Raw genomic sequence first — 10,899 nt, 5'->3', positions numbered from 1 at the left:
GGGGGATGATCCCCGGGGGAGGATGGGGGGGGGGATGATCCCCGGGGGAGGATGGGGTGGGGGATGATCCCCGGGGGAGGATGGGGGGGGGTGGGGGGAAGGATCCAAGGATCCGGGGGGAGGAGAGAGGATCCCCGGGGGAGGGGAGGGTCAGTGTGATCCGAGGGGGGAGGGGGGTGAGGATCCCGGGGGGGGAGGATGGGGGTGGGGGGGTGGGGGGGGCAGAGGAGAGAGGATCCCGGGGGGGAGGATGAGGATGGGGATGGGGGGTGGTGATCCGGTTAGATTCTATCTTGTTGGAAAAGGTCATTGCCTGGCTCAAATGTAACTTGCCACTTATGAGCACAAATCTGAATGTGGTCCAGGTTTTGCTGCATAATGGATACTGACTGATATAAAAACAAAAAAACTGCGGATGCTGGCATTTCTTGAAGAATGGATACTGACTGCTTCAGTATCTGAGGAGTCACAAATGGTGTTGAACATTGTGCAATCATCAGCGAACATTCCCACTTCTGACCTTATGATGAAGGGAAGGTAATTGATGAAGCAGCTGAAGATGGTTGGGCCGAGGATACTACCCTGAGGAACTCCTGCAATGATGTCCTGGGACTGAGATGATTGACCTCCAACAACCACAACCGTCTTCCTTTGTGCTAAGTATGACTCCAAACTGTGAAAGATTTTCTCCCTGACCCACATTGACTCCAGTTTTGCTAGGGCTATTTGACACACGGTCAAATGCTGCCTTGATGTCAAGGGCAGTCACTCTCACCTCACCTCGGGAGTTCAGCTCTTTTGTCTATGTTTGGACCAAGGCTGTACTGAGGCCAGGAGCTGAGTGGCCCTGGTGGAATCCAAACTGGGCATCAGTGAGCAGGTTATTTTTGAGTAAGTGCTGCTTGATGGCACTGTTGCCAACACTTTCCATCACTTTCCTGATGAGCAAGAATAGACTGATGGGGCGGTAATTAGCCGGGTTAGATTTGTCCTGCCTTTTGTGTATGAGTCATACCTGGGCGATTTTCAGCATTGTTGGGTAGATGCCAGTGTTATTGTTGTACTGGAACAGTTTGGATAGGGGCACAGCTAGTTCTGGAGCACAAGTCTTCAGTACTATTGCTAGAATGTTGTGAGGCCCCATTGCCTTTGCCGTATGCAGTGCCTTCAACCATTTCTTGATGTCATGTAGAATGAATCAAGTTGGCTGAAGACCTGCATCTGTGATGCTGGGTGGATCATCCTCTTGGCACTTCTGGCTGAAGATGGTTGCAAATGCGTCAGCCTTGTCATTTGTACTGCTGTGCTGGGCTCCCCCATCACTGAGGAAGGGGATATTTGTGGAGCCTTCTCCTCCAATTTGGTGTCTAATTGTCCACCACCATTCACGACTGGATGTGACTGAATTGCAGAGCTTAGATCTGACCCGTTCGTTGTGGGATCGCTTAGCTCTGTCTATCTCTTGCTGCTTTTGCTGTTTGGCACTCAAGTAGTCCTGTTGTAGCTTCACCAGGTTAACACCTCATTTTTAGGTATGCCTGGTGCTGCTCCTGGCATGCTCTCCTGAACTCTTCATTGAACCAGGGTTGATCCCCTGGCTTGATGGTAATGGTAGAGTGGGGAATATGCCAGGCCATGAGGTTACAGCAAATCTGCTGCCCACAGTGCCTCATGGATGCCCAGTTTTGAGTTGCTAGATCTGTTCAAAATATGTCTATCATTTAGCACAGTGGTGGTGCCACACAACACAATGGAGGGTAACCTCAATGTGAAGATGGGACTTTGTCTCCACAACAACTGTGTGTAGTCACTCCTGCCGATACTGTCATGGACAGATGCATCTGTGGCAGGCAGGTTGGTGAGGATGAGGTTATGTAGGTTTTCCCTCTTCTTGGCTCTTTCATCACCTGCTGCAGACCAGTGTGGCAGCTATATCCTATAGGACTCAGCCAGCAGTGGTGCTGCTGAGCCACTGTTGGTGATGGACATTGAAGTCCCCGACCCAGAGTACATTCTCTGCCCTTGCCACCCTCAGTGCTTCCTCCAAGTGGTGTTTAACATGGAGGAGCACTGATTCGTCATCTTGGGGGAACCAGCACAATATTTCTTTGTCCATGTTTGTACTGCTACCATGACTCTTCATGGGGTCTAGAGGACTCGCAGGGCAACTTCCTGCCGATTGTGTACCACTGTGTTGCCACTTCTGGGATGATGATGGTGGTGTCTGAGACATTGTCTGTAAGGTATGATTCTGTGTAAATGACTATGTCAGCCAGCCTGTTGCTTGATTATTCTGTGGGACAGCTCTCCCAATTTGTCACAAGCCTCAAGATGTTAATATAGTTAACTTTTCAGGGTCAGCAGGGCTGGGTGTGCCGTTGTCCTTTCTGATGCCTAGGTGGACCATCCAGTTTCATTTCCTTTTTTAGCTTTTTTAGCACAACTGAATGGCTTACTAGGCCATTTAAGAATCAACCACATTGCTGTGGGTCTGGAGTCACATGTAGGCCAGACCAGGCCTGGTAAGAGGCAGCAGTTTCCTTCCCTAAAGGCATTAGGGAACTTTACAACAATCGACAATACCATGGTCACTATTACTGAGACTAATTCTAGATTTATTCATTGAATTTAAATTCTATTAGTGGCCATTGTGGGATTTAAACCAGTTTTCCCTAAAGCATAAGCCTGGGCCTCTGGATTACTAGCCCTGTATTACCACTACACTACTGCCTTCCCTATGATTAAAGGACTTCTTCCAGGACCTGCACATTTCCCAGAGAATCATTAATCAGTTAGTGGTGTAAATATTCCTGTCTGCTTGAGTTTTACTCATGGAAAAACTTTCCATTTTCTCTGGCAATTTTTCATCACTGAATGTTACAAACTACACTACATTACACAGAAACTAAAGATAGAGATCTCCAATGTGTCTCTGGTGACTGGTGACAGCTGCCACTGTGGCATCTCTATTTACAATTGATGAGTACCTTGCTCACCGAACCATTATGTTTCGTGGTGGCTGCTAGCCTTGTATCTCGATTTGACAAGGTCCTTGTTCTCAGTATGTTCATTCATGTCAGCACGTATTAGAAACCTACTTTGAGATACTGCACTATAGGGTGTCACAGGGTAAAGTGTCATCAGGAGAGACAACAGTATCATTTCTAAGCAGTTGCAGCACTCTCTGCTGGTGAATAGATGAACTGACAGCACTGCAGCAGTAACATTGTAGAAACCCACATTAATATCTTTAATTCAGCCGAGCTAGTCAAGACATCCTGTCCAACTTTGGAACCCATACAGCATCTGTATGGCATCAGCTTGAAGATTTAAATGAAGCAAAGATTTGGTAACAGCCACTGCCATCAGAGGTTGCATTGCAGACAGTCCAGGAGCTCCAAAACATAGCAGGAAAGGATTGACAAACTGGATTTCTTTTCTGTTTACCTAATAGACGTCTTAAAACTGATGAAATGTTTTGCTAGAGTTGATAGAGAGAGAATGTTTTCTCTTGTGAATTCAGAAGAAACTTCTTTACCCAAAGAATGATAAGAATGTGGAAATTGCTACCACAGAGAGTGGTTGAAGCAAATAGTATAGATGCATTTAAGGGGAAGTTAGGCAAGCATATGAGGGAGAAGGGAATAGAGGGTTATGAAGATTGATGAGGAAAGTTGGGAGGAGGCTTGAGTGCAGGATACACACTGACAGGGACTGGTTGGGCCAAAAGGCCTGTTTCCTATGCTGTATATCCTATGTACTGATATGTATATAAGACAAAACAAAAACAGAATTACCTGGAAAAACTCAGCAGGTCTGGCAGCATCAGCGGAGAAGAAAAGAGTTGACGTTTCGAGTCCTCATGACCCTTCAACAGAACTGGGTGAATCCAAGGAAGGGGTGAAATATAAGCTGGTTTAAGGTGTATGTGGCGGTGGGGGGAGAGAAGTGGAGGGGGGTGGTGTACCGGGACGCTCCTCCTCACTCGGAGTTTGATTTCCCTCAGCCTGTATCAAAATACCACCCAAAGCATACATAAGAATTATTTTCTCAAAAATATGCTTCACAAAAGTACATTACATAATCGTTCAAAGTTGATATTACATAAAGTGCAAAACAAAGTAGTTTCTTTCAATACAGTATGTGGCACCTTGTGGTACTTTGTGGACCTGACTACATTTGCAATTACAGTTAATATTTACAATATTTATTTTGTCAGGCATACATCCTGAGGGGTTTTACCCAGTTTCCAGCCCCTCAGTGTACTATGGCAGGAGAGCCTTAAATGGTGCCATTTCCCCATTGCACCTTTAAGGCAGCTGCCTCAATCTTTAATGTATCCCTCAGCACGTAGTCCTGGACATTGGAATGTGCCAGTCTGGTCGGGGACAACTGTTTGCACTGGAGGACCAACAAGTTTCAGGAAAGACCAAAGAATATCTTTCCCCAAGTTGATTGACTTCCAGCTGCAGTTGATCTTTTTCTTGGTGTGTGTCCCTGGGAACAGTACATAGAATACAGAGTCCTGCGTCATAGAGCTGCTTGGGATGGATCTTGACAGAAACCACTAAATCTGTTTCCAATCCTTTGCAAAGGCACATTCCAGAAGGAGGTGGATAATGGTTTCTTTCCCATCACAGCCCACTCGAGGGCAATGTACAGAGGGGGTGAGACTCAGGCATGGAGGAAGGATCTGATGGGGAGGGCATTCCTCACCACCAGGCTAGGTCTTGGTGTTTGTTTTTAATTTCTGGTGATGAGGAATTCTGCCAAATGACTTTGACAGTCTGTCCAGGGAACCATCTGACAGGATCTACCATCTCCTTCTCCCACAGTGTCTCGAAGAAATACACGCAGACCACTGCCTGATGGACTTGCGGTAAAAGGTGTTTTTCTACATAAACCTTTCCACAAGGGGCAGGTGGTACGGCATGGTCCAACAGTTTGGCACATTCTGTGGCTGCATGGCTAGACTCATCCTTCACAACGCCTGGGACAGATAGAACCTCAGCATGCAGTGACATTTGGTGGCTGTGTACCGAGATTCTGCACACAGCCTGATACACCACATCTGAAGGTGGCCATCCAGGTAAGGATGACGTTGGTTACATTTGCCCATCCCCACCTCCCCTTGTCCAGAGACTTGCACATCGTCAAGACCTGCGGAAAGTTACCTGGACACTGCACCAGGAGGTGGTCACAACTCTTGGATTAAGTAATTCAAATTTGGTCTGTGATCAGGGACAGGAAGGTGTGACTGCAGGTGAGGCAGGTTTTGGGACCCAAGGGGTAGCATTCAAGGAGCTTCGGCCCCTGCAATTGTCCAACAGTTATGAGGTTCTTGCAAGCTGTGTAGACAAAAGCGGGGACTACAGGGAGGATGAGCAAACTGACCACAGCACCATGGTACAATCGAGTGGGGGGGAGGAAATAGGAAAGTATTAGTATTAGGGGACAGTATAATTAGGGGGTAGTTACTGTTCTCTGCAGCTGTGAGTGTGAGTCCCAAAGGCTGTGTTGCCTGCCCAGTGCCAGGGTTAAGGACATCTCCTCGGGGCTGGAGAGGAACTTGGAGTGGGAGGGGAGGGATCCAGTTGTTGTTATCCACTTTGGTACCCACGACATTAATACGACTAGAAAGGAGGTTCTGCTGAACAATTAGAAACTAAATTAAAAAAACAGAACCTCCAAGGTAATAATCTCAGGATTACAAAGAACAAAGAAAAGTACAAAAGGAACAGGCCCTTCGGCCCTCCAAGCCTACGTCGATCACATTGCCCGTCAACTAAAACATTTTGCACTTCTGGGGTCCATATCCCTCTATTCCCATCCTATTCATGCATTTGTCAAGCTTCCTCTTAAACACCACTATCATACCTGCTTCCACCACCTCCTCTGGCAGCGAATTCCAGACACTCACTACTCTCTGCGTAAAAAACTTGCCCCGCACATCTCCTTTATAGTTTTCTCCTCTCACCTTAAATCTATGTCCCCTAGTAATTGACTCTTCTACCCTGAGAAAAAGCTTCTGACTATCTACTTTGTCCATGCCACTCATAATTTTGTAAACTTCTATCAAGGCGCCCCTCAATCTCCGTCACTCTAGTGAGAACAATCCAAGTTTCTCCAACCTCTCCTCATAGCTAATAACCTCCAGACCAGGCATCATTCCTGGTAAACCTCCTCTGCACCCTCTCCAATGCCTCCATATCCTTCTGGTAATGTGGTGATGAGAATTGCACGCGATATTCCAAGTGTGGCCTAATCAAGGTTCTATACAGCTGCAGCATGACTTCCCAGCTTTTATACTCAATACCCCTGCCAATGAAGGCTAGCATGCCATATGCCTTCCTGACTACCTTATCCACCTGCATTGCCACTTTCAGTGACCTGTGGACCTGTACACCCAGATCCCTCAGCCCGTTGATGCACTTAAGGGTTCTACCTTTTATTGTATAATTCCTGCCTGTATTAGACCTTCCAAAATGCATTACCTTGCATTTGTCTGGATTAAACTCCATCTGCCATTTCTCCGTTCAAGTCTCCAACTGATCTATATCCCATTGTATCCTTTGACAATCCTCTTCACTATCTGCAACTCCTCCAACCTTAGTGCTGTCTGCAAACTTACTAATTAGCCCAGTTACATTTTCCTCCAAATCATTTATGTATACTACAACAGGAAAGGTCCCAGCACTGATCCCTGCGGAACTCCACTAGTCGCAGCTCTCCATTCAGAAAAGCACCCTTCCACTGCTACCCTCTGTCTTCTATGACCAAGCCAATTCTGGATCCATCCTACCAGCTCACCTCTGATCCCATACAACTTTACCTTCTGTACCAGTCTGCCATGAGGAACCTTGTCAAAGGCCTTACTGAAATCCATGTATATAACATCCACTGCCCTTCCAGCATCGATCATCTTTGTCACTTCCTTGAAAAACTCGATCAAGTTAGTGAGACACGACCTCCCCTTCACAAAACCATGCTGCCTCTCACTAATACGCCCATTTGCTTCCAAATGGTAGTAAATCCTGTCACGAAGAATCTTCTCCAATAATTTCCCTACCACTGACGTAAGGCTCACCAGCCTGTAATTTCCTGGATTATCCCTGCTATCCTTCTTAAACAATGGAACAACATTGGCCATTCTCCAGTCCTCTGGGACCTCACCCGTAGCCAGTGAGGATACAAAGATTTCTGTCAAGGCCCCAGCAATCTCCTTCCTTGCCTCCTTCAGTACTCTAGGGTAGATCCCATCTGGTCCTGGGGACTTATCCACCTTAATATTCTTCAAGACGCCTAACATCTCTTTTTTGATCTCAACATGATCCAGGCTATCTACACACTCTTCCCTAGACAAATTGATCACTAAGTCCTTCTCTTTGGTGAATTCTGATGAGAAGTATTCATTTAGTATCTCTCCCGTTTCTTCTGGCTCCACACACAGATTCCCACCTCTGTCCCTGAGTGGGCCTACCCTTTCCCTGGCTACCCTCTTGCTTTTTACATATGTATAAAAGGCCTTGGGATTTTCCTAAATCCTGGTTGCCAATGACTTTTCATGACCCCTTTTAGCCCTCCTGACTCCTTGCTTAAGTTTCTTCCTACTTTCTTTGTATTCTCCACAGGCTTCAGCTGTTCCTAGCCTTCTAGCCCTTACGAATGCTTCCCTTTTCTTTTTGACTAATCTCACAATATCTTTCGTTATCCAAGGTTCCTGAAACTTGCCATGCTTATCCTTCATCCTAGCAAGAACATGCCGGTCCTGAATTTTTATCAACTGACATTTGAAAGCCCCCCACATGTCAGTTGTTGATTTGCCCTCAAACATCCGCCTCCAGTCTAGATTCCTCAGTTCCTGCCTAATATTGTTATAATTAGCCTTCCACCAATTAAGCACCTTAACCCGAGGACTCAGTTTATCCTTATCCACCAGTACCTTGAAACTTACTGAATTATGGTCACTTTTCCCGAAATGCTCTCCTACTGAAACGTCGACCACCTGGCCGGGTTCATTCCCTAATACCGGGTCCAGTATTGCCCCTTCCCTAGTTGGACTATCTGCATATTGTCTCAGGAAGCCCTCCTGGATGCACCTTACAAATTCTGCACCATCCAAACCCCTAGCACTAAGTGATTCCCGGTCAATATAGGGAAAGTTAAAATCACCCACCACAACAACCCTATTGCTTTTACATCTTTCCAAAATCTGCCTACATAACTGTTCCTCAATCTCCCACCAGCAACTGGGAGGCCTATAGTAAACGCCCAACATTGTGACTGCACCCTTCTTATTCCGGAGCTCTATCCATATTGCCTCGCTGCATGAGCCCAACGAGGTGTCCTCCTGTTGTACAGCTGTGATGTTCCCCTTAACCAGCAGTGCAACTCCCCCACCTCTTCTACATCCCTCTCTATCCTGCCTGAAACATCTAAATTCTGGAATGTTTATCTGCCAATCCTGTCCATCCTTCAAACAACTCTCTGTAATAGCAATAACATCATAGTCCCAAGTACTAATCTAAGCTCTAAGCTCATCTGCCTTGCCCGTTATACTTCTTGCATTGAAACAAATGTATTTCAGACCCCCAGTCCCACTGTGTTCAGTAATTTCTCCCTGCCTGCTCTTCCTCTTAGTCCTACTGGCCATATTCACTGGTTCCCAATCCTTTATTTCACCTGCTGACCTATTGCTCTGGTTCCCAGCCCCTGCCATGCTAGTTTAAACCCTCCAGATTGACACTAGCAAACCTTGCAGCCAGGATATTGGTGCCCCTCCAGTTTAGATGCAACCCGTCTTTCTTGTACAGGTCCCACCTGCCCCAGAAGAGATCCCAATGATCCAGATATTACTACCTGAGCCATGGGCAAACTGGCATAGGGTAAATAAAGTCAAGGAATTAAATGTGTGGCTCAAAGTTTGATGTGGGAGTAATGGGTTTCAATTCATGGGGCACTGGCACCAGTACTGAGGTAGAAGGGAGCTTTCCTGGTGGGACAGGCTTCACTTGAACCGTGCTGGGACCAGTATCCTGGTGAATTGAATAACTAGGGCTGTAGAGAGGGCTTTAAACTGAACAGAGGGGTGGAGGGGTCTGGAGAGGGGATACATAGGTATACAAAGCAAAGGGATATGGCAAAAACAAAAACAGAATTACCTGGAAAAACTCAGCAGATCTGGCAGCATCGGCGGAGAAGAAAAGAGTTGACGTTTAGAGTCCTCATGACCCGTTCTGTCGAAGGGTCATGAGGACTTGAAACGTCAACTCTTTTCTTCTCCGCCGATGCTGCCAGACCTGCTGAGTTTTTCCAGGTAATTCTGTTTTTGTTTTTGTTTTGGATTTCCAGCATCCGCAGTTTTTTTGTTTTTATATCTAAAGGGATATGGCAGCCTTGCAGGGCAGCTATGTAGGCAATGATACCCAGAGTGCGACAGGAAGGGACAGAGCGTACAAACATAAAAAAAGCAGCAAATAGTGCCAAAGGGAGAAAAATGGTAAAAAGGCAAAATTAACGGCTCTTTATTTAAAAGCACATAGTATTCAGAACAAAATAAATGAATTAATGGCACAAATAGAGGTTAATGAGTATGATCTTATAGCCATTACAGAGACACGGTTACAAGGTGATCAAAGCTGGGAACTAAATATTCAGGGGTATGTGACTTTTTGAAAGGACAAGCAGAAAGGAAAGGGTGCTGGGGTAGCTTTGTTAGAATGAGATGGAATAAGTACAATAGCAAGAAAGGATCTTGGATTGGAAGATGTAGTATCCATATAGGTGGAGGTAAAAAATAACAAGGGAAGAAGACACTGGTGGGAGTAGACTAGATGCCCCCTAATAGTAGCTATGCTGTAGGACAGAGACAATCAGGAGACAATGAGGGCACGTAAAAAATGCAGTACATTAATAATGGGTGACTTTAATCTTCATGTAGATTTGGAAATCAATTTGGCAGAAGTAACCTTAGGCAAGAATTCATGGACTGTATTCAGGACAGTTTCCTAGAACGATATGTTATGGATCCAACCATAGATCAGGCTATTTTGGATCTGGTAATGTGTAATGAGGCAGGTTTAATAAATGATCTAAAGTAAAAGATACATTGACCATAATATGGGTGAATTTAGCATTCAGTTTGAGAGTGAGAAACTTGGGTTGGAAACAACTATGCTAAACTTAAATAAGGGTAATTACAAAGGAATGAGGGCAGAGGTGGCTGGAGTGGACTACGAAAGGGGTCTAGCAGAAAAGACAGTTGATGAACAATGGCAGACGTTTAAGAAAACATGACTCACAAGAAAGATATATCCCAGTGAGGAAGAAAGATGACCAAAAAAAAAGCGGGAGAAAATAAACTTTGAGTGTAAACTAGTAAGTAATATAAAATTGGACAGTAAAAGCTTCTTTAAATATATAAAAAGGAAGAGAGAGGCCAAAATAAACGTAGGCCCTTAGAGAATGAGGTGAATGAGGCTGGGGAAATAATAACGGGGAACCAGGAAATGACAGAGGAGTTGAATAAATACTTTGCATCAGTTTTCACGGTAGAAGGTACTAATAGCATTTCAAAAATACTAAATAATCAAGGGGAAAAAATGGGGGAGGAAATAAATACAATACCTATCACTAGAGAAAAAGTACTAGGGAAACTAATGGGGCTAAAGGCCAATAAGTCCCCTGGACCTGATGGGTTGCATCCAAGGATATTAAAGGAGGTAGCTACAGAGATAGTGGATGCACTGGTAGTTACCTTCTAAGAATCCTTAGATTCTGGAAAAGTCCCAGAGGATTGGAAAACTGCCAATGTAACACCCCTATTCAAAAAGGGAGGGAGACAAAAAAAAACAGGTAACTAAAGAACAGTTAGCTTAATATCTGTCATTGGGTAATTGT

General features: G+C 45.3%; 1 protein-coding gene across 3 annotated transcripts in view; it reads left to right on the top strand.

The window, feature by feature from the left end:
* LOC121281942 (apoptosis facilitator Bcl-2-like protein 14) overlaps positions 1-10,899 on the top strand; it is a 93,099-nt gene that overhangs the window by 580 nt on the left and 81,620 nt on the right. For 2 of the 3 annotated variants that reach the window (XM_041195179.1, XM_041195172.1), the window contains exon 2: positions 4,836-5,089. The gene's annotated coding sequence lies outside the window, so the exon portion shown is untranslated. Of the gene's footprint in view, positions 1-600; positions 661-4,835; positions 5,090-10,899 lie in introns of those variants that run through there. The other variant, XM_041195176.1, reaches the window with a different exon arrangement.

Source organism: Carcharodon carcharias, chromosome 9 (genome assembly GCF_017639515.1).
Source record: "Carcharodon carcharias isolate sCarCar2 chromosome 9, sCarCar2.pri, whole genome shotgun sequence".
In the NCBI taxonomy this organism is placed as follows: Eukaryota; Metazoa; Chordata; class Chondrichthyes; order Lamniformes; family Lamnidae; genus Carcharodon; species Carcharodon carcharias.
Note: the sequence above shows the minus strand (reverse complement) of the source record. Positions and strands in the feature narration are given on the sequence as shown.